Source organism: Schistocerca americana, chromosome 2 (assembly GCF_021461395.2).
Source record: "Schistocerca americana isolate TAMUIC-IGC-003095 chromosome 2, iqSchAmer2.1, whole genome shotgun sequence".
Lineage (NCBI taxonomy): Eukaryota > Metazoa > Arthropoda > Insecta > Orthoptera > Acrididae > Schistocerca > Schistocerca americana.
The window spans coordinates 342,432,321-342,451,681 of NC_060120.1; the positions used below are offsets into that span (position 1 = coordinate 342,432,321).

Genomic DNA, 19,361 nt, shown 5'->3' on the forward strand with positions numbered 1-19,361 from the left:
TTTGTCTGGAGCAATTTAGGGAAATCACGGAAAACCTAAATCAGGATGGCCGGACGCGGGATTGAACCGTCGTCCTCCCGAATGCGAGTCCAGTGTCTAACCACTGCGCCACCTCGCTCGGTCCTGTGGGCTGAGGATGACACTGCGTTCGATCAGTATTGTTAGGGTCTCCCGAGACTTTTGCGGGCGGAGTTTAGTGTTCCCTTACAACAGGACGAAATAAGCGAAAGGAAAAACTTTTCACGTTTTACAAAGAAAAAGCCTACACTGTGCATAAGTAGGAACGTAAATAGATAAACGTGTTTTAATGAAAAGTATTTCCACAGTGAAAACCCGAATTATTTGACGGGCAAAATAGTTCTTGTTGTTATTTGGCACAAGTTAGCAAGAAAACAACATGCAAAGCAAAAATGCGTTGTTTACTGCGTTCCTGGTATTGTTTGATGTGTCTGCAAGTAAATATTTTCTATAGCAAATAAATAAGTGTGAATGTTCTGAAATGTGCCGGCCGCTGGTGGCCGAGCAGTTATAGGCGCTTCAGTCTGGAACCGCGCGGCCGCTTCGGTCGCAGGTTCGAATCCTGCCTCGGGTTCAAATGGCTCTGAGCACTATGGGACTCAACTGCTGTGGTCATCAGTCCCCTAGAACTACTTAAACCTACCTAACCTATGGACATAACGCACATCCATGCCCGAGGCAGGATTCGAACCTGCGACCGTAGCAGCAGCGCGGCTCCGGACTGGATCGCTTAGAACCGCACGGCCACCGCGGCCGGCTCCGGCCTCGGGCATGGATGTGTGTGATGTCCTTAGGTTAGGTAGGTTTAAGTAGTTCTAAGTTCTAGGGGACTGATGATCTCAGATGTTGAGTCCCATAGTGCTCAGAGCCATTTGAACCATTTTTTCTGAAATGTTTGGATGATACTTTTCCTACTATTTCAGTTCTCAGGAGTGTAAAGAATTTACAACACGATCTTTGAGAAGAACTTCCACTACGAATTAATAAACTTCATTATCATTTTTGTTCCTGCATTTTGGTACTATAGTTCGCGATTTTTTCGTTAGTCCCTGATAACCTCACTTTCACCGTTTAGATGCCAAACTACACAGCAGGCAGCTCTCACAACAGATGCAGTTTTGGCACAGACGTGTAAACGAAAATGACCACTCGGAACAGACGAGAGTCAGTACGGAAATAAACGCCACTGGCGCTGCAGTAGATTTGTCTCGAGTAGTCACTTGAGACAAAGCCGATCGTGTAAAAGGGTCTTAAAAATGTATAAGAGCGATATGTCACGAATGCGGGAGCGTGACGGATTGCTAATCATAATCCAATGATACACACTACAAGAGAGATGTTGTGCATAACGGAGAAAATTACTGTTAAAATTCCAAGGGCGTACATTTTCAGACGACTCAAGAAAATATTACTTCTTTCCACATGTATAACACCAAATGAACATGACAAGCTCGTAGTAAGCCTTACAAACATTCGTTATTCCCACACACAGTTCACGAACGGAACAAGATCGAAGGCAATGATAGGCGTACGCGAAGTACTCCCCGACACCGAGTATGGATATGGGCACAGACACAACTGTAGTGTTGTTATTCAAATTAATGTCTAAACTTCCGCTACCTCAATGTGCGATTTCTTTTATAATGGTGCCATTTCTCTTGAAAACCACAACTAACACCGTCGATTTTTGAAACGCATTAATTGGCGTCTTACCTACGATACATTACCGATGGTTTTTTTTTTCCTTTTGAAGAAATAGTCTCAGCACACCTACCGTATTCAGTTCTTGTTGTTGTTGTTGTGGTATTCAGTTCGAACTCTCCACGCTACTCTATCCTGTGCTCTACTGCTTCGTACTTCACTGTTCCTGAGTTAGGGCAACGCAACATTCGACGTTAAGTAGCCTGCCACAGTATCCTGTCTCCAGTCAACTATTTTTGCAGTGACTTCGGCCCTGCATCGTTTGGCTTGATGGTGGTATGTTAAGTAAAGTACGTCAGTACGATTCTTGGTTTGAATCCCGAAGTAATTTATTACGTACGACGTCAATGGAAGAAATATTTGCCGTGTAAAAAGACGCTATGGTTAAGGCACTATAGTCGCATTCGGAAAGAGCTGAATTGGCTGCCATCGTAGCATGTCCTCTAGGTATTTGTCTGCACCGTTATAATTGGGGAGATGGTTAACACAATCGACAGGTGTCGCCAGCAAATCAAATGCAGCTCTGGCAAAAGCGATTTATGTGTTGCGTTGCTTTCTGAAGGAATTTGTATGTAATTATTATGAGTAAACGATAATCAGGACTTTAAGTGGCGCATTACTGTAATAAATTCGGGACAATATAACAAGAGAATAGAAGCTATAGAAACATACTGAAGATTATATAGGTAGATCACGTAATTAATGAGGAGGTGCTGAATAGAGTTGGGGAGCTAAAAAATTTGTTGCATAGCTTGAGTGAAAGAAGGGATCGGTTGATGGGACGTGTTCTGAGACATCAAAAGGTACCAATTTAGGAAATTTGTGGTAAGTTCTTATAGGACGAAACTGCTGAGGTCATCGGTCCCTAGGCTTACACACTACTTAATCTAAGTTAAATTAACTTACGCTAAGGGCAACACACACACCCATGCCCGAGGGAGGACTCGAACCTCCGAAGGGGGGGGGGGGAGCTGCGCGAACTGTGGCAAGGCGCCTTGGACCGCTCGGCTACCCCACGCAGCTCACCAATTTAGTATTGGAGGTAAGTGTGCAGGGTAAAATTCGTAGAGGAAGACAAAGAAATGAACACAGTAAGCCAGTTCAAAAGGATGTAGGTTGCAGTAGTTATTTAGAGCTGAAGAGGCTTGCACAGGCTAGAGCACCATGGAGAGCTGCATCAAACCACTCTTCGGACTGAAGATGACTCTTTATTTACACTTTGTAAGTGAGTGATTCTTAGAGAGTGGTAATTTTTTTCAAGGGTCGTGATGCTCATGTTCGCCATTAGGCCGATAACTTGTACTCGGTACGCGTAGGTTCTTACGTGCTAGTTGGTCGACAAATCACCTCCTCCCAAGAACGGTAAGCGCGAGGAGGATATAAGACACCGGCCACATGTTGAATGTGGTCCACGCCTTTGCCGAATACACTCCTGTACGAAGTATATAAAGAAAGAGAGTCACGCATTCCTTCAGCAGTTAATATTGGTCAAACCTAGAAGAAAAGTTCATACAATTACATGTCTTGAAATCAGAACCTATTGCGATGCGGGCCGTTTTATTTGTGACTAGTAATACGTAGTATTCGCCAGCGTAGGCGGGCTTAACAACGCATAGGATAGTAAATTACAACAATACGCACCAATGGGCAGATGCAAATCCTTGAGAAATCAAGGAGGTGAGCCATTAGGATCGCTTCAGTATCGTTGTAAGGGCAGGAATTATTGGTCACAGATTCGTAGAGCCATACACTTTACCAAACACATTAAAAAGGCAGTGTACCAACGATTTCTACGCGGTCAAATAACAGCGCTATTCTAGAACTTCGTCTCTTGTAGAAAGACAGACTGTGGTTTATGCACGAAGGGACACGACATTATTTCTGGCTGTGCCGTTTAAAGGCATTATTGTATGCCCAACACATCGACAATGTGCAGAGGTTAGAGAGACATGTGACAGATGCCTGTAATGCAATCCGAATAGAACCAGGTGTGTTTGAAAGAATGCTTGTTTCGTTACGAAGAAGGACTGGATGTGTCAGGATGCGGATGCGTGGTAACTGCATGCAGCACTGCCTGTAGAGTCTACTGCTACGTAGCAAACAGATGGACATGAGGGTACAGATTGGCCCATATCTCAACAGGTATTGATTTCCGGACTACTATTACGGAGACTTTTTGTTTCAGGTCTTGATCAACACTACCTTATGTAGGAATATGTGACACTTTTTTTTAATCAACATGTACAAATAACTAGTGTATTGAAATAGTTGGTACCTTCGCCGAATGCTTAGAATGTAGGAGGTGCAGTGCCGTGGTCTAAGCGACAGTCACACCACACAGTTGTAACTGAATTGTACCCGTTGAGACGGAGAACGCGAAACGCCTTGTGTAGCCATTTCTACTCAACGCATATTGGGTGATGAGGAGCTAGCGAACCAGCTGCACCACAGAGACACCTGCCGGTAATAATGTGAACCGGCAACAAAAGTCTGGCACCGACGTAAACTTGTTAGTTCGACGCGTAAGTTAAAATCCACACAAAGTTTCTATCTTTGTTCATGTAGGTAATCTGGTCTTGTGAAATCGGCTGACTCATTCTGAAACACCTTTTGTGGTAAGCATCCAAATCTCAGCGCGGGTAATTGGTGAAAGTGTCGGCTGCTCTGGTGGTACAGATTGCTGGCGCACTGCGCTGATATTGAAAGTGCAGTGGGTCACGCCTACCGGCGACGCCGTGCTGGGGTTCAACGACCCGCGCCACGCGGCTGCTGACGTCACAGGGCCACATCTCGGCGGCGCAACAGGTGGGCCTTACCTGCCGTGCCGTATCGACCTGCCAGCGGTGCCCGAATGTGGACCAGGGTCGTATCTCTGCAGCCGCGCCGGAACATGCTGCGCCGACTGCGTTCCGTTTTGTTCGCGATAAGCGACGTGTCTGCTGTAGAGCGTCAGTTGTCGTTCATGGAAATCGCTTCAAGTGATTTAACGATGAGGCACCGCTACCTTCAGGCCGGCCAGTTGAGTGTACACGCTCGCTTCAGTATACGGATGTGGAAAGGTCCTGGGTTCGCGTTTCCGCCATGGGAATTGATGTGATTTTGATAAATGCGCTCTCCGTGGAATTACCAATTTTTCAAACAAACATACGAGGGTTGCCCAGAAAGTAATGCACTGCATTTTTTGTTTTCTCAGCCGAAAACAATGTTACGATTGCGAAACGTTACGTATCTACGGGGTGTACATAAAGTCCGAGAACACTTTCAATTATTTATTGCACAAAAACTAAACACCGTACAGATGTCATACATACTGCATTTTGAAGAGAAACTCTGTAAGTTATTTTTTATTTACAGACAGTCGATATGCAGGTTCGAATCCTGCCTCGGGCATGGATGTTTGTGATGTCCTTAGGTTAGTTAGGTTTAACTAGTTCTAAGTTCTAAGGGACTAATGACCTCAGCAGTTGAGTCCCATAGTGCTCAGAGCCATTTGAACCATTTTTGAACAGTCGATATGCGTAACATGAGTGACCCGGCAGACATCAATACGGTAATCGAATTCTTGCCATATCCATCCCAGGGTGGCAGTCGCTTCCCGTATTCTCTCCCGGAGTTATGCTACAACACTTAGTAGAGGCGGTACATACACCAGATCTTTAATGCGTCCCCATAGAAAAAACTCACACGGAGTGAGATCTGGTGATCGGGGAGACCATTTCATGAAACAGCTGTCCCCTTCTGTAGCACGGCCGATCCATCGATGCGACAGCTCCGTGTACTGGGTCACAAACTTCACGATGAAAATGGGGTGGAGCCCCATCCGTTCGAGTCCGATTGCTTTTGAGGCATCAGCCATTGTTGCAACATATCCAAGTAGGAATATTCAGTGACAGAAGAATAGCCTGTACAGTTTTCGACGTGACAAGGCACAAGAAACATTTACCTTTGGGGAATCAGACTCAAATTCAATTCATTCGTGTGGATGCATTGTACCCCAGATTAGGCAATTATGCCTGTTAACTTTCCCACTAGTGTGAAAAGTGGCTTCGTCGCCAAAAATTAAGCGAGCAACGGTACCATTCCCATCCTCATTCAATTGTTGCAACTGCGAACAAAACTCGCTTGTCTTTATCGTCGTCATAGTGCAGAAGCTCAATCTCCAATTTGAATGGTTTATAGACAGACTTTCCACACTCTCATTGGAGCCATTTCGAGTTCACGAGATGCACGACGCACTGATTTCTTTGGACTCCTTATGAATGTCTCTCGTACGCGCTCCACATTCACTTCACTCACACTGGGACGTCCGCTCCTCTTTGCCGGGCACAAGCAACCCGTCGTAACGAATTTGTTGTGCCAGTGGTAAATGGCGTTCCTTGTTGGTGGCTTCTTACCGTACTTGGTTCTAAACATCCGTTGGACAGCTGGAGCACACTTGTTTTTGTCAAACTCCAACACAGAAAGCTCGCTCCGCACCTGAACTCGCCATGTTTGCGACGAGCGCTGACTATCGGCAAATTGCCAAACCACTTTGTGGAGGTATATATGAAAAAAACTTTCAGGGTTTATCTCGAAAATCACATGATATCTGCACAATGTTTGGTTCTTATGCAACAAATAATTGAAAGTGTTCCCAGACTTTATGTACACCCTATATTATTTAAAGTCTCCTGAGTGAGCGCGCCAAGTTTCCGTCACTTCCGACAGATAGCGTAGCTGCAGGACAGTTTCAAAATGGCGGCTGTAGGTGATGTGCGTTACAAGCGACGTGCCGTCATTGAATTTTCCACTGCAGAGAAAGAAATTGGGAAATATTCACAAACGCTTGTGCAAAGTCTATGGAGCATCTGCTGTCGACAGAAGTACAGTTAGCAGCTGGGCAAGGAGGGTGAGGTCATCAGAAGGCGGTTCGGCGGAGTTCCACGATTTACAGCGGTCGGGGAGACCATCCACGGCTGTCACACCTGACAGCCCTGGCTTAGCCCCCTCGGATTTCCATTTGTTTGGGCCATTACAGACTGCCATTCGTGGAAGACATTTTGAGGATGATGAGGAGGTGATCCACAGAGTGAGACACTGGCTCCTCCACCAGGACAAGGATTGGTACCGACAAGGCATACACGGCCTTATTTCGCGCTCGTGGAAGGCCATAGAACGGGATGGAGTGGAAAAATAGGGTGTGTAGATAAAACACTATTCTTTCGTGTGTGTAATTCTCGTTATTTTCAATAAAGAATTGTTGAAGGAAAAAAATGCGGTGCATTACTTTCTGGGCAACCCTCGTATAGACGTGTTGTGAAATGCATGGTCTCATGGCAATATAAACTAATAACATTTTTTTCGTGTTTCCAGCCGCTTCAAGTGGATATATATCCACGGTATCGGACATATTGTCTATAGATATACCGGGTGTAAACAACTGTTTACAATATACCGCAGTGGTGCAACAAAAGTCGAAACGAACATTTTGATATAGGACGCTTATGATCTATTAAGCTGGAAAACGGCCTGATGCTGACCTACAGAAGCGACCCCACTTAAACAACGCGTGCACGCCGCGCGAGTTATTTCAATGTCCTCTCGTCTTTATATGCCACTGGCTTAAGGTGGATTCACACTTGTGGGAACGTCACGGTCACGTAATCGTCACGTTTTTGAGCGTCGACGCTCAGAGAATTCCTGAGCATTCACATTAGACGGCAAGTCAACGTTGAAAGAACGTCGTGACTTTACAGCTGGTTCATAAAATACCACCAGAGGCGCTATTTCGTAGTTCATTGTAGATCATCAAAAAATGTCGGAATTTAGTTTAAAGCAGCTTGCAGTGGTTGCTGTTGCGATTCGTGATGAGGAACAGCGAACAAAGACAGTCTCTGTTAGAAAAAGGTTAAAAAATCGAGACACTGAGGGAGAGTCCCACACTTTTTGCAAGGAAATGGAAGAGGGGAAGTTGTCGTCATGTAAATATTCGAGAATTTCTGAACAACTTTTTTACCTCTCAAGCAAGATGCAAATAAAAATTACGAAGAGAAATTCAAGATTCAGGTGTCAAATATCACCACGGCTGAAACTGATGGTTAGCCTAAGATATGTCTTGATGGGCCGTTTTGCTGAAGTAAACAAAACAAATATGGAGGTGCTACTTCCCAGCAGCAACAGGGAAATATCATGTCAAATGCCGGTCGGAAGATTCTCTTCGAGAAACCTTGTCGTGACGGATGTGACGGTGACGTTCTGTTTCGTCAAGTGTGAATCCACGTATAGTCGGCCTGATTCTCGAAATTTTATATTTCGTTATGTTATTAACGTTAACTTCCCTGTGAGGATAAGAACGAAAAAAGACTTCTGTAAAACTTATGCAGAACCTAATTACGTCTACGTTTCGATCTAAACTTAAGTCCTAGAAGTACATTAGCCTCGCAGTAAGAAGAGCAGAGAAACAAAAATATTACATTGTTAATTTTATGCTGCTAAAAAACACGGAATTTGTTTGTAACATATACACAAACGTAAATTTTATAATTTGTAGGTGAAAAAACAAGATGTGTTTGATATCCAGAGATTATTTGGCGAGAAAAAGAAATGAGCTTCAAGCAGTTAAGACTATGCCGGTGGCGTGGAAGGGCGATAGGATATTTATAATCTCGTGCATGCTCTTATAGCGACATGTTACTGTTTTTCTTGTTTTTCCTGTGTTATGAAAATTACTTTTTTCTTAGAACAACTATAATGACCTAATTGTGGACTGTGTCACTGGTGATAAAGAAAAGACTTAAATTTAAAACACGAATCCACAGTCTTTTAAATTTGCAAGAATAAGTCGTAATTACGATATCTTTGTAAAACGATCTCTATCTGTTTATTCTTTTGTTACTTCCTGCGTTACCTTCCAAACATTGACTAATGTTTTGTTGTTTGATGCCACTAAGCTCATTAATATGTTGATGACAGCTTTCCAGGAGGAAGTGTGGGTGAGTCTTGTTATACGACTGGAAATAACAGGTTTGGACTGTATCTGTTTATTCGCCATTGCGGTCATCTCACCGGGATGAATAACAATTGTAGTAATTATTTAGAGCCTGCTTGTCATCAAATTCTCGAAGTCGGATTACCCAATGCGAACAAAACTGGTGCACTTAAGATATTCCCTACTTCTACGGTCGCGAAAACGCGTAGCCAAGCCAACTATTCCGAGAGAGTAATATTTTGGTCTTTCAAAATTTCAATCTGTAGACATTTTGTCAATTTAACTCACCCGCTACAAAAAGGGAGAGTTGAAAGATACAGCCCAAGTGGCTTTTATAGCTCAATTTGAGGTTTTTTTCCGGCTCGGTAGATCGCAAGTGTCACACACCAGATTCTTCGCCTCCACTTCCCTTGCACCACTGTGGTGCGTTGTTAACAGTAATCGCTTACACCCTGCACAAGGATGGAAACAGCGACTAAACGACAGTCACGATGCGGCAATTACCATGGAGCATTCGTCCGAAAGCTCTTGAAGATTTAACCGCTCGACGCGACTATAAGTCCGATAAAATTTTTTCTTAGTTACTGTAAGCATTTCAACATAGAGAAAGGCGGAACTGTGTCTGGCGGATAGCAGTGATATTGTTTTATTATTCTACGCCTATACGTCCGTACTCCGCAAGCCACCTAGCGGAGGCTACTTTACGTACTACTGTCACAAAACACCTTTCCTGTTACAGTCGCGAATGGTCCTCGGTAAGAATGATAGACGGTAAACTTCTGTGGGAGCTCGAAACTCTAATTTTACCATGATGGTCTGTTCGCGAGATGTACGTAGGGAGGACTCTTCTTGGAATGTGCGCTCTTGGAATTTTAACACTGAACCACATCGCGATGCACAGCACCCGTCTTGTAGCTTCCGCCACTGGACTTGGATGAGCAGCTCCGCGACGCTTTCGCACTACTAAGTTGACCTATAACGAAAGGCGGAGCTCTTCTTTGGATCCTCTCTATGTCAGCCATAAATCCTGTCGGGCACGGATCCCAGACTGGCGAATGGTATCAAAGTTACTGCCGGCCTAGTGTTTTGTAAACTGCCTCTTTCGTGGTTGAACAAAACCTTGCAGATCACGTATTTATTTAACATTCCGGCCGCGTTACGCCGTCTTCAGACCTAGAACGAAAGTACAGGAGGAACGTCGCTGTCACAGGCGATGTTGTAACGACGCGCAGCGCCATCTGAGTCTGATGGCAACAGCCCTCTTGTACTTCAGTTTTAGATTTGAGGATGACTCAATTCGGCCAAAACTGGTAACACATGTTAAATAAAATAGAGACAGTTTCGTTCATTAACAGAAAATCGTAACATATTCTTCTACAAACTAAACCGGAACTCTGTCTGAGGAGCCTTGTCACGGTCCGTGCGTCTCACCCCGTCGGAGGTTCGAGTCCTCCCTCGGCGTGGGTGTGTGTGTTGTCCATGGCGTAAGTTAGTTTAAGTTAGAGTAAGTAGTGTGTAGGCTTAGGGACCGATGACGTCAGCAGTTTGGTCCCATAAGACCTTACCACCTATTCCCCATTTCTTAAACCCGAACTCAAACAAAATTTTGGAAATTATACAGGTCAATATTTTCTGAGTTTTGTGATATGAGGGCCTTATTTTGCGAAAAATATATTTAGCAATGTAGAAAGCTAGTGCTCCATTTTTCGTTGCTCATTCTGAAATCACTCTTCTTCATGCTACTTTTTCTTAATCCCGTATCGACACGGGGTCGGCATATTAATTTTTGGTTTCGGATTTTACATTGTTAATGAATGTTAGAGAGTGGCCGGACGCTCTTGCTGTTGCCAAATCTTTATTCCCCCCCTCCGGTGCAGAATTGTGTACCCCAGCTGTCTGCGTCTAATTGAAAGTGTTCACCGTGTGAAAGTGTGCGAACGTATTATAAATGTTTGCGATTCGTGTAACCGAGGCAGGACGTGGGTAACAGCCCGGTATGCACCTAGTGGGCTGTGGAAACTCTTTCATAAAGCACATCGAAGATGTACGGCGCTCCGGCTTTCGTCATCAACACACCGGGTGGATTCTATCCAGGGCCATCGCGCCTTCCCTTAAACCCGCAAGCGGCGTGCTAACAGGTGCAGCCATCTGGACGGGTCACTTCATGCTACAGTGAAGTTATCTATTTCAGATCGGCCAGTCGTCGAGAGTAATACGAACATACTCCTAATATAGTATCTAGTAACGCTTAAGGTCACCTCCATTCCATCGTATTCTTAATTTTATGGGTACCTCAACACTTACGAAACGAAACACGCAAAAGTAGGACGCGGCGCCTTTTCCATCACTAGGAGGTAACTGACAGTGAATGTTTTCGCCTTTTTTTTCTTCAAGAAACGTAGAGTATAAAAGTAAAATGATGACTTGCAATAGGAGATTCCATTGTGGACAAGTCAACACAAAAAAAATGGTTCAAATGGCTCTGAGCACTATGGGACTTAACATCTGAGGTCATCAGTCCCCTAGAACTTAGAACTACTTAAACCTAACTAACCTAAGGACGTCACACACACCCATGCGCGAGGCAGGATTCGAACCTGCGACCGTAGCAGTCTCGCGGCTCCAGACTGAAGCGCCTAGAACCGCACGGCCACACCGGCCGGCAGTCAACACAAATCGGTTTCTTGGGAGAAGTCTCACCTGGTTGCATGTCGGAGTATCTCAGAAAGTATGATTTGCGGCGTGCGAAGTGCTTCGTCTCCATTGTTGAGAGTCTATTTACGCGACCAGAATGCGCGAGGTTCGCGGCCATAGTTCGTCGCCAGCAGTAGGTGGCCAGTGAGTGAGTGACGCCTTGCGGTCCCTTGGTTTAGTCGTGCGTGACCGTTTGGGACACGCTGCTGGATTTGTTCCAGAGTACAAGTGTTTGTTGCTGTTGCACCAGTTCGCAGCTGAGACCAGCTTTCCGCCGTTTCGAAATTCTGCCTGAGAGAAAATAGCAGGAAAGCTCTGCGTTTTCGGTACAGTTTTAGAGTGAGTATTTAAGTGCATCGCATTTTACCTAAGTGTGTTGTATATTCTGACGAGATGGCAGCAGTAAATTAAAGTGAGTACCTGCCCTTTATTTTAGTTAAAGACCAGGCGAGTGTGGTGATATTTTGAATTGTTTTTAAATGTCCAGACTCAAGCCTGCACTCTTAGATTAGAGGTTTTAGTGTGTTGCACTGTAGCTGGATCATCATGTTTTTAGTTCTGTGATCAGATGACCACTAATTCTGCTGTTCTTTTTTTCTTTCTTTCGTCTTTTGTTAACAGTTTTAGAAATGACGATAAATTTAAAAATATAGTTTTGTGGCCAAAACAAGGGTGTTCAACCAATTTAGGCTGGAGATCTAATGCATGCAATTTAGTCCATTTTTAGATCTATTGGCTTAAAAAATGCATAAAGGCATAAGCACAGAACAACATCGTAGCCAAAATTAACCACTTTAACTACACAAAATGCATAAAAGGATTTTTTTCCGTCAAAAGCTGTAGGCCTACTACTCGATTTTCAAGACGACACACATGTGAAAATATAAGTATTTCCCATCGTAAATATTGAAGAAAGTTTAGTGAGATATTTGGCTGTGTATATCATTGAAAAGATTATTATAATCTGGTGAATAATTTGTCAGATCCAGTCTTACAAAACCAGAAAGATAAGGATCAGTCAGTTTATTTCTACACCTAGACTTCACTATGTTCACCGTTGAAAACGGTGGCTCACATAGATAAGTTGAACCAAAAAACAATGAAACATACGATGCCAAAATTATATTCATTGTATTCTGACTTCAAGGAAATCTCATTTTGAAATCGAATTATTTCCTCTTCAAGTTCAGGTCAGCTACAAGAGAAAAGAATACTCATTTTACTTGTGATATCTGCCACATCGACTTTTTGGAAGGGCTGAGCTATGAAAGCTAGAACAAGTTGGCTTCTTGATCAAATGATATTGTTGATCCGACAGTTCTGACTGTAATTTAGGAAGGTGTTTCATATTTAGTTTCTGTGACTGTCCCATCCAAAGGTCAATTTTTTGCGTAAAACGCTTTATGAAAGTCATAAGAGCGAAGACGGTTCGGTCTTTTCCTTGAAGTTCTTTGTTTGAGTCATTTAGTTTAACTATCAATCTACAAATGCTTGACCCAAAAACCAACTCAAGTCATGCAGTCGTGATCAATGCTCCTCTCTTTCAGACACAAAAGATTTTATCGCTGGCAGAAGTTCTCTAAATCTGTTTAGAACCATACCTCTACTCAGCTATCGAACTTCGGTGTGCAATAGCAGATCTCCATAAGGCTGTCCAAGTCTTCTGACCGCACGCTAAACTTTCTTCTCTGTATGACTGTGAGCGAATGAAATTCACAATTTTTGTGACAATACTCATTACCTGTGCCATTTTCAAAATCTATCCGCAAAACACATACAATGATACTTGAAGAAAGGTGGGAAAGATCGTCGTTCGCACACAAGTTAACAAAAGCTTTTTGTTTGCCCACCACACAAAGCGCTCCATCACTAGTAATAGACGCAAGTTTCTAAATTGGCAAGTGATATTCAGAAATGAACGATTTGAATACATTGTAAAAATATTCTCCTCGTGTAGTGTTTTTCTAGATCAAAATTGTAAGCAAATCTTCTGTTACACTGAAATCTGAAAATATCAATCTTACAAAAATCGTAACTTCAGGTGACTCGACTTCATCTGCTGACTCGTGTAAATGCAGTGAGAAACATAAGCTTGACTACAAATAAGTTATCAGTTAACTTTTTATATTTTTCCTACACTACTTCCACTATCATTGTTACAATGGGTCTTGCCAAAGACTTGTCTCTGATGGCAGATATTATCTGTGCCTTCTTTTTAAATATGTAAAAAAGGGACTCAGTAGCTGCCAGAAAGCATTCCTTAATATCTGTGCCATCGTAAGATGGTTTCATCAGTACTTCTGGTACACGAACTGATACTATGTTTGATGAAAGATTATTTGTTTATTTCCTGTGGTTGCAGTTTACTTTCAAGATTTGAAAGTTTCTTCTTCCTCAACTCACTACAAAGAGCTGCATTCAGTTCGAAGCCTTTTGAACTATTCTAAAGTGGCGTTCAGTATTTCCTGTTTTTGGTATGGCTAAAGCAGCGTTGCATAGCAAACATATTGGGTAACAGCGAGCTTTATGCATTGTAATAAAGAACTGTTCTTCCACTCACCATGGAAATTGTATTCTTTCCTGTGTTTAGTTCCACTAATTTTTCATAAACGTTTACAGTAACTCCTGAAAGAAAAAAACAGTTGCTTGGCGCAAGTGTAAAAGTTGGTGAAATGAAATGCAGCCGGAGACGAAAGAGGCGGAGACAATGTTGTCTAATTTAACGCCTATAAAAACGATGCGAAACACTCATTGTCAACAAACTGATATTTTACAAAAACAGCTCATTTAAATAGATTTTTAGAGAAAGGGTTTGAAATTACATGGGAAGATGGTATCCGTTCTTTCGGACATGTCCACATCTTGCAGCTCTCGAAGATTGAAATTACAATGGAATCCATACCTTTAGCTGCTTACAGGCGTTGATAAACATCAAGGAGGACAGTTGAAAACGTGTGCCCCGACCGAAACTCGAAACCGGGCCATGCCCATAACCGGTCGGTTGCTATCGAGCACCTCTGCTGCAGAGGAACAGATGTTTTCTTTGTTTTTTCCCCTCCTTTCTGGTACCTGACTTAACTTTTATGTGTTGAAAAATTGTCTGTGTATAAAGTATCGAATATTGTGATTCGGTTTCTCGTTAATTTGAGAGAAGAAAGAGTGGGGTTTAAAGTTCCGTGAATAACGAGATCATGAGAGGTCGAGCATAAATTCGGATTACGTAACGGTTCTTTTCAAAGGAACTATCCCGGCATTCATGTTAAGCGATTTAGGGGAAATCATGGAAAACTAAAATGTGGACGGCCGGCCGGGGTTTTGAACCGTCGTCCTCCCGGGTGCGAGTCCAGTGTGATGAACACCTCCCTTGGCGGTTAAATTGACAACAACCACGCCTAATGAAGCTCAGTGGTATTCGCGCCATGGAATTCCATTTCAATTTACTGGAGCAGAATCTGAAGAACTGCATGTTTACTATGAGCTGAGCTGTATAAATTTATTGTTTATTTTCTACTGTCCATCTTCACAGGAACAAAAAAGCTGTACATGAGACGGGTATGCAGTTCAACTTTCCACTGAATAAATTAAAAACCTTCGGGGTTACAATTACTCTGCCACTGATTTAAGTGCTGTCAGTGGCAATATTTCGAAAGACTTGCAGATGACCATTTCTCAATAGTACAGTGAGGTGTGGTTCTGACCACTTAAACTGCTATTACGTTAATTGTTTCTGGCTTCCTAAATATAAATAGGTTTTCCAAGTGGAATTAATTCATTGACACTAGGCTCGAAAACTTATGCTCATTAATACACAGAATGGTTATAATTAAACTTTCGCAACTTGAGCCAGTGCAGACGGAAAACCATTTACAGTAAGGGTACCCAACCTTATAGACATGACGATCAGACTGTGGGCTGCGTAATGTGTGTTGATTGGTTGGTTGCTTCGGGGGAGGGGACCAAACAGCGAGGTCGTCGGTCTCATTGGATTAGGGAAGGAGAGGGAAGGAAATGGCCGTGCCCTTTCAAAGGAACCATCCCGGCATTTGCCTGGACCGATGGAGGGAAATCACGGAAAACCTAAATCAGGATGATCGGATGCGGGTTTGAACCGTCGTCCTCCCGAATGCGAGTCCCAGTGTGCTAACCACTGCGCCACCTAGCACGGTGATGTGCGTTGTTAGCAGTGTTACGGGTAGTGACATCCCGTTAGGCGCCGGTACAGGTACGGCGACATGGGGTTGACAGACAGGTACCAGTGTACCACTACAGTTGCAGACAGTCAGAATGCTTGTGGACAAGGTGGGCAGGGCGTTACTCGTAAAGCTGTTTCATTAAAACAACTGCAGTAGTGCTTCTGTTGTTCGCGAGTATCGATGCATTAAAGGAATATGGAGAGGTCCTCTTTCCGCACCAGTGTCAAAGAACCTGATTCTGACGTCCGAATTAACTGGGGTTTGGGAATTGCTCCTGGGGGAGGTCGACGGCCATTTGCGTCACACATCGTTGAAGAAGTTAGTGTAGCCATGGCTGAGAATGCTGGATGCGATGTGCGATCTTCAAGCAGTGCACGAGCTGTGTCACGACAACTGGATATTCTGCAGTCCACCATTGTTTTGGGGCAACAATAGAGCAATCTCTAATGCAGTTCCAGGCTGTCGTGAATGCAGGTGGTCGTGACACTGAGCAACGTTTGTAACCTGACAGGCAATTAACAATTGTTATCCTCTTATGTGGAAAATAACATGCGTGTCTTTCAATGGCTTATTCATTATACCTCTTCTGCATGTCCTTACAAGTGTTTCCACAAAGTTTTATCGTCCTTCGATCAATCGTATGTGATGCGGAGTCTTCTCACTTAGCGAAAGTTTAATTGTAACCACGCTGTACTTCATGACAGTAGCAAAGGCCATACTTTTGTACACTGGACAGATTGCAGCCATTCCCTAGCTAATTTACGCAGTGGTAATTTTTCTTGAAATTAGATAATTTTCAATATTTGCCATTTTCGAACGTTTACTACATTGTAGTTTCTCAACATTGACAATAAACAGCAGATAATTAGTACCAGTATGTTACCAAAATCAATGAGACAGTGGTATAAAATTTGTCAGAATATGCATGTAACAAAAGTATGTAAAAAGTAACAAGATGTTAATGAGGAAAATGGTGACGGGAATAATTCAGAACTTTTTCAGTTCATATTTTGTACCACTCCTGCTCATGGTGTTTTAGATGGCTGCTCTAAGAGATGCCGATCTCACATGGAACGTAGAAACGTTCGAGCTACGCAGGGAGAGCAAAAGTATCAATTAATGCTAAAGCGGCCACACAACGAAACACTGAGGTCGAGTAATGCGAAGGTGTCATAACGATCACGAAGCTGCGCATGCGCAGTAGCTACAGTTCGAAAACGGTCGTAAGCGGTCATGGTACCTTTATTCGAATGAAACATAGTTTTCGCCTGCACCCGTTTGTGCTTCACAGTTGAATGTTGAGGACAGCGTTCCCAACTGTCAGAGAAGTTCTTACGCTGACTCTACTGTAGTTTCAATTCATTTGTCTTGCAGTCGAAGGATAGCAAGCTTTTACGCTACATGAACAACTTCGCGTTTCTCTACAATATACGCCAGTTACCAGTTTTTGCACTCGTTTGATATTTTGTCGATATCTAACTGTATATTAACAGAATTTTCAACGAATAAACTTTCCTAATTATAAATGCATCGTCAGCGAATAGTCTGGAGTACAAAAAATTCTGTGGTTGTAGATGACTCTGCACTGAGGATAACGTGTTGTGCCTGCCTGTCAAGTAATTTTCGAAAGTCGCAGAAGTGATCAGATACGGACTCCTCCATTGGATCTGCGCGCTTGGCACTATTACTGCAGAAACTGAGACCGACGGTAAACCTTTGCAGTGTTTCAGCGCACTGTTTATCACTTACGCGGAAATACTGTAAAAATTGTGTTACTGAAAACATGTAGTAAAGCGGTGTACCCCATACCCATAATATCGGGTTCGAAACAGCCTATTACGTAACGGCAAGTAGAACATTAAATTTTTGACTTGTCGCCGACACATAATCCTCCGCCTGAGTTGAGTACACCACCAAATGGACCACGCATACTACTGCAATGAAAGTCAGTGGCCTTTTTAGTGAATTAGTCCCCTTGATAAACTCCAAATTTATTCTCTAAATTCACTCGTTATTCTAAACACAAAGAAGCTAATGAAATCATAAACGTATAGGTTTCGAAGTCTCCTTTCCATTTTCAGATGATGTATACAGAAATGGTTTCGTGGTTTTTCTGCTTTCAACACCAAAAAGTACTTACCTGCTAGAGTTAAAAATTCTTGGAGCTCTGAGAAATGGAAGTATATTTTGATCGTATTCTCATTATTCGATCTCATTTTCCACAGAGTTAAGTAGGTAATAAGTAAGTGTAGGTTTCAGAAAAAAAAGTGGCTGAGGTATCCATCGCGCAATACAACAATTTGACTAAGTGAAAGTTAAAACACCTTCAGCCGTCTCTTCCGCCTTTTTTTCTAAAGAGATGGCTGCAGCGGATGTTTTAATTTACATTTCATATTGAACAGCCGAAGTTCCTTAACGATCTGTTACAAGGATGAACATACAAATATTTTCACGAAACGTATGAGCAGATGTACTGATTTGATGAAAGATTTTTTTTTTCACAAATGGTTTCTTACTGGGTAGGCCGAAAGACAAAAAGTACGAATTGCGTAGTCATGGTCTGGATTGTATGGCAAAGATCGACTTCAGTATTTGCCGAGATGTACACGTTTATGCTATTTCGTATTCAACGGCCTAGTTACTTAAGTGTAAAGTTCTGACGACGCGTCACTGATTTTTAGTGTGGACTGTCCGTCTCACTAGCTTAGCGGTCAGCGCGGCAGAATTACATGCAGGGGGAACAGGTTCGATTTTCTCCGCTCGGGGACTGGGTGTTGTCTTGTCTTCATCATCATTTCATGCTCATCCACACGCAAGTCGCCAAAATGACGTCAAATAAAAACACTTGCACCAGAGTACCGGTCTACCCGATGGGTGGCCCTAGCCACACGCTCGTTTCAGTGTAAGGTGTGGACTATCCAAATTGCCTGACTCAAAGTACTTGACAGTACGGTGCTGAGCAGTCAATATGTCTGGCCTCTTAAGCGCTAGTCACATGGCGTCGTTGAGAACCAGCAAGGCGTTGAGTATGGCTTTCCTGAACCCATCGATATCGTATTCGCTACACGGGCTGCGATATCGCTGAACGATAAACCAGCCTCTATAATCCACTATTCTGCCGGGGGCTAATTCAGACAAGTGCTGGCACACGTTTCTCCGTGTTACTAGAGACTTAGGAGACCTTTTCACAAAAAACAACATTCAAATGCAATTTCTACATGAAAACCCCACTGCGTAATCTTCCCTATGCAGGACGTTAAAAAAATGTTCCATATTTTGAGAGGTGGTAGTACGCACGAAAACTAGACAAATACATCCAGTAAACACCGGCTCTAAAACGCAAATCTTAAGTGCTGTGATCTCTTCTTCATCTTCGCTACTGTGAAACACATCTCTTCTACTGCAAGCTCTTTGATATTACGAACTACCTACGGATAGCAGTTAAGTTTGTGAAATGCTTTTACATTATAGTTTTATCTTTGCATTTAGGAGCACTGTGTAAGCTTATTATTCCGTACGGCGAATGGACGACACGGACTGGACGATTGCTTCCATTTGCCAGACCAAGTCTATCACTTCCCAAGTGGTACCATAGCGTTTTGTTATGCTGGTAAGTGCAAAGATTAAACTACAGTGCAAATGAATTTCACAAACTTACCAAAACGCCAACTGACTCCATTAGAATTAATGTTCTTACGCATAACTGTGAATACGGTTTACAGAAACAACACTTAACAGGTGTTTGCATGCTGTATTATTGGAAATAACAGAGGAATGTGTCCACGTTT

The 19,361-nt window shown here is 43.0% G+C and overlaps 1 protein-coding gene across 1 annotated transcript in view; it reads left to right on the top strand.

The window, feature by feature from the left end:
- The window catches only part of LOC124589804 (FERM, ARHGEF and pleckstrin domain-containing protein 1), a 747,858-nt gene that overhangs the window by 233,191 nt on the left and 495,306 nt on the right, over positions 1-19,361 (top strand). The gene's annotated exons all lie outside the window — the stretch shown is intronic.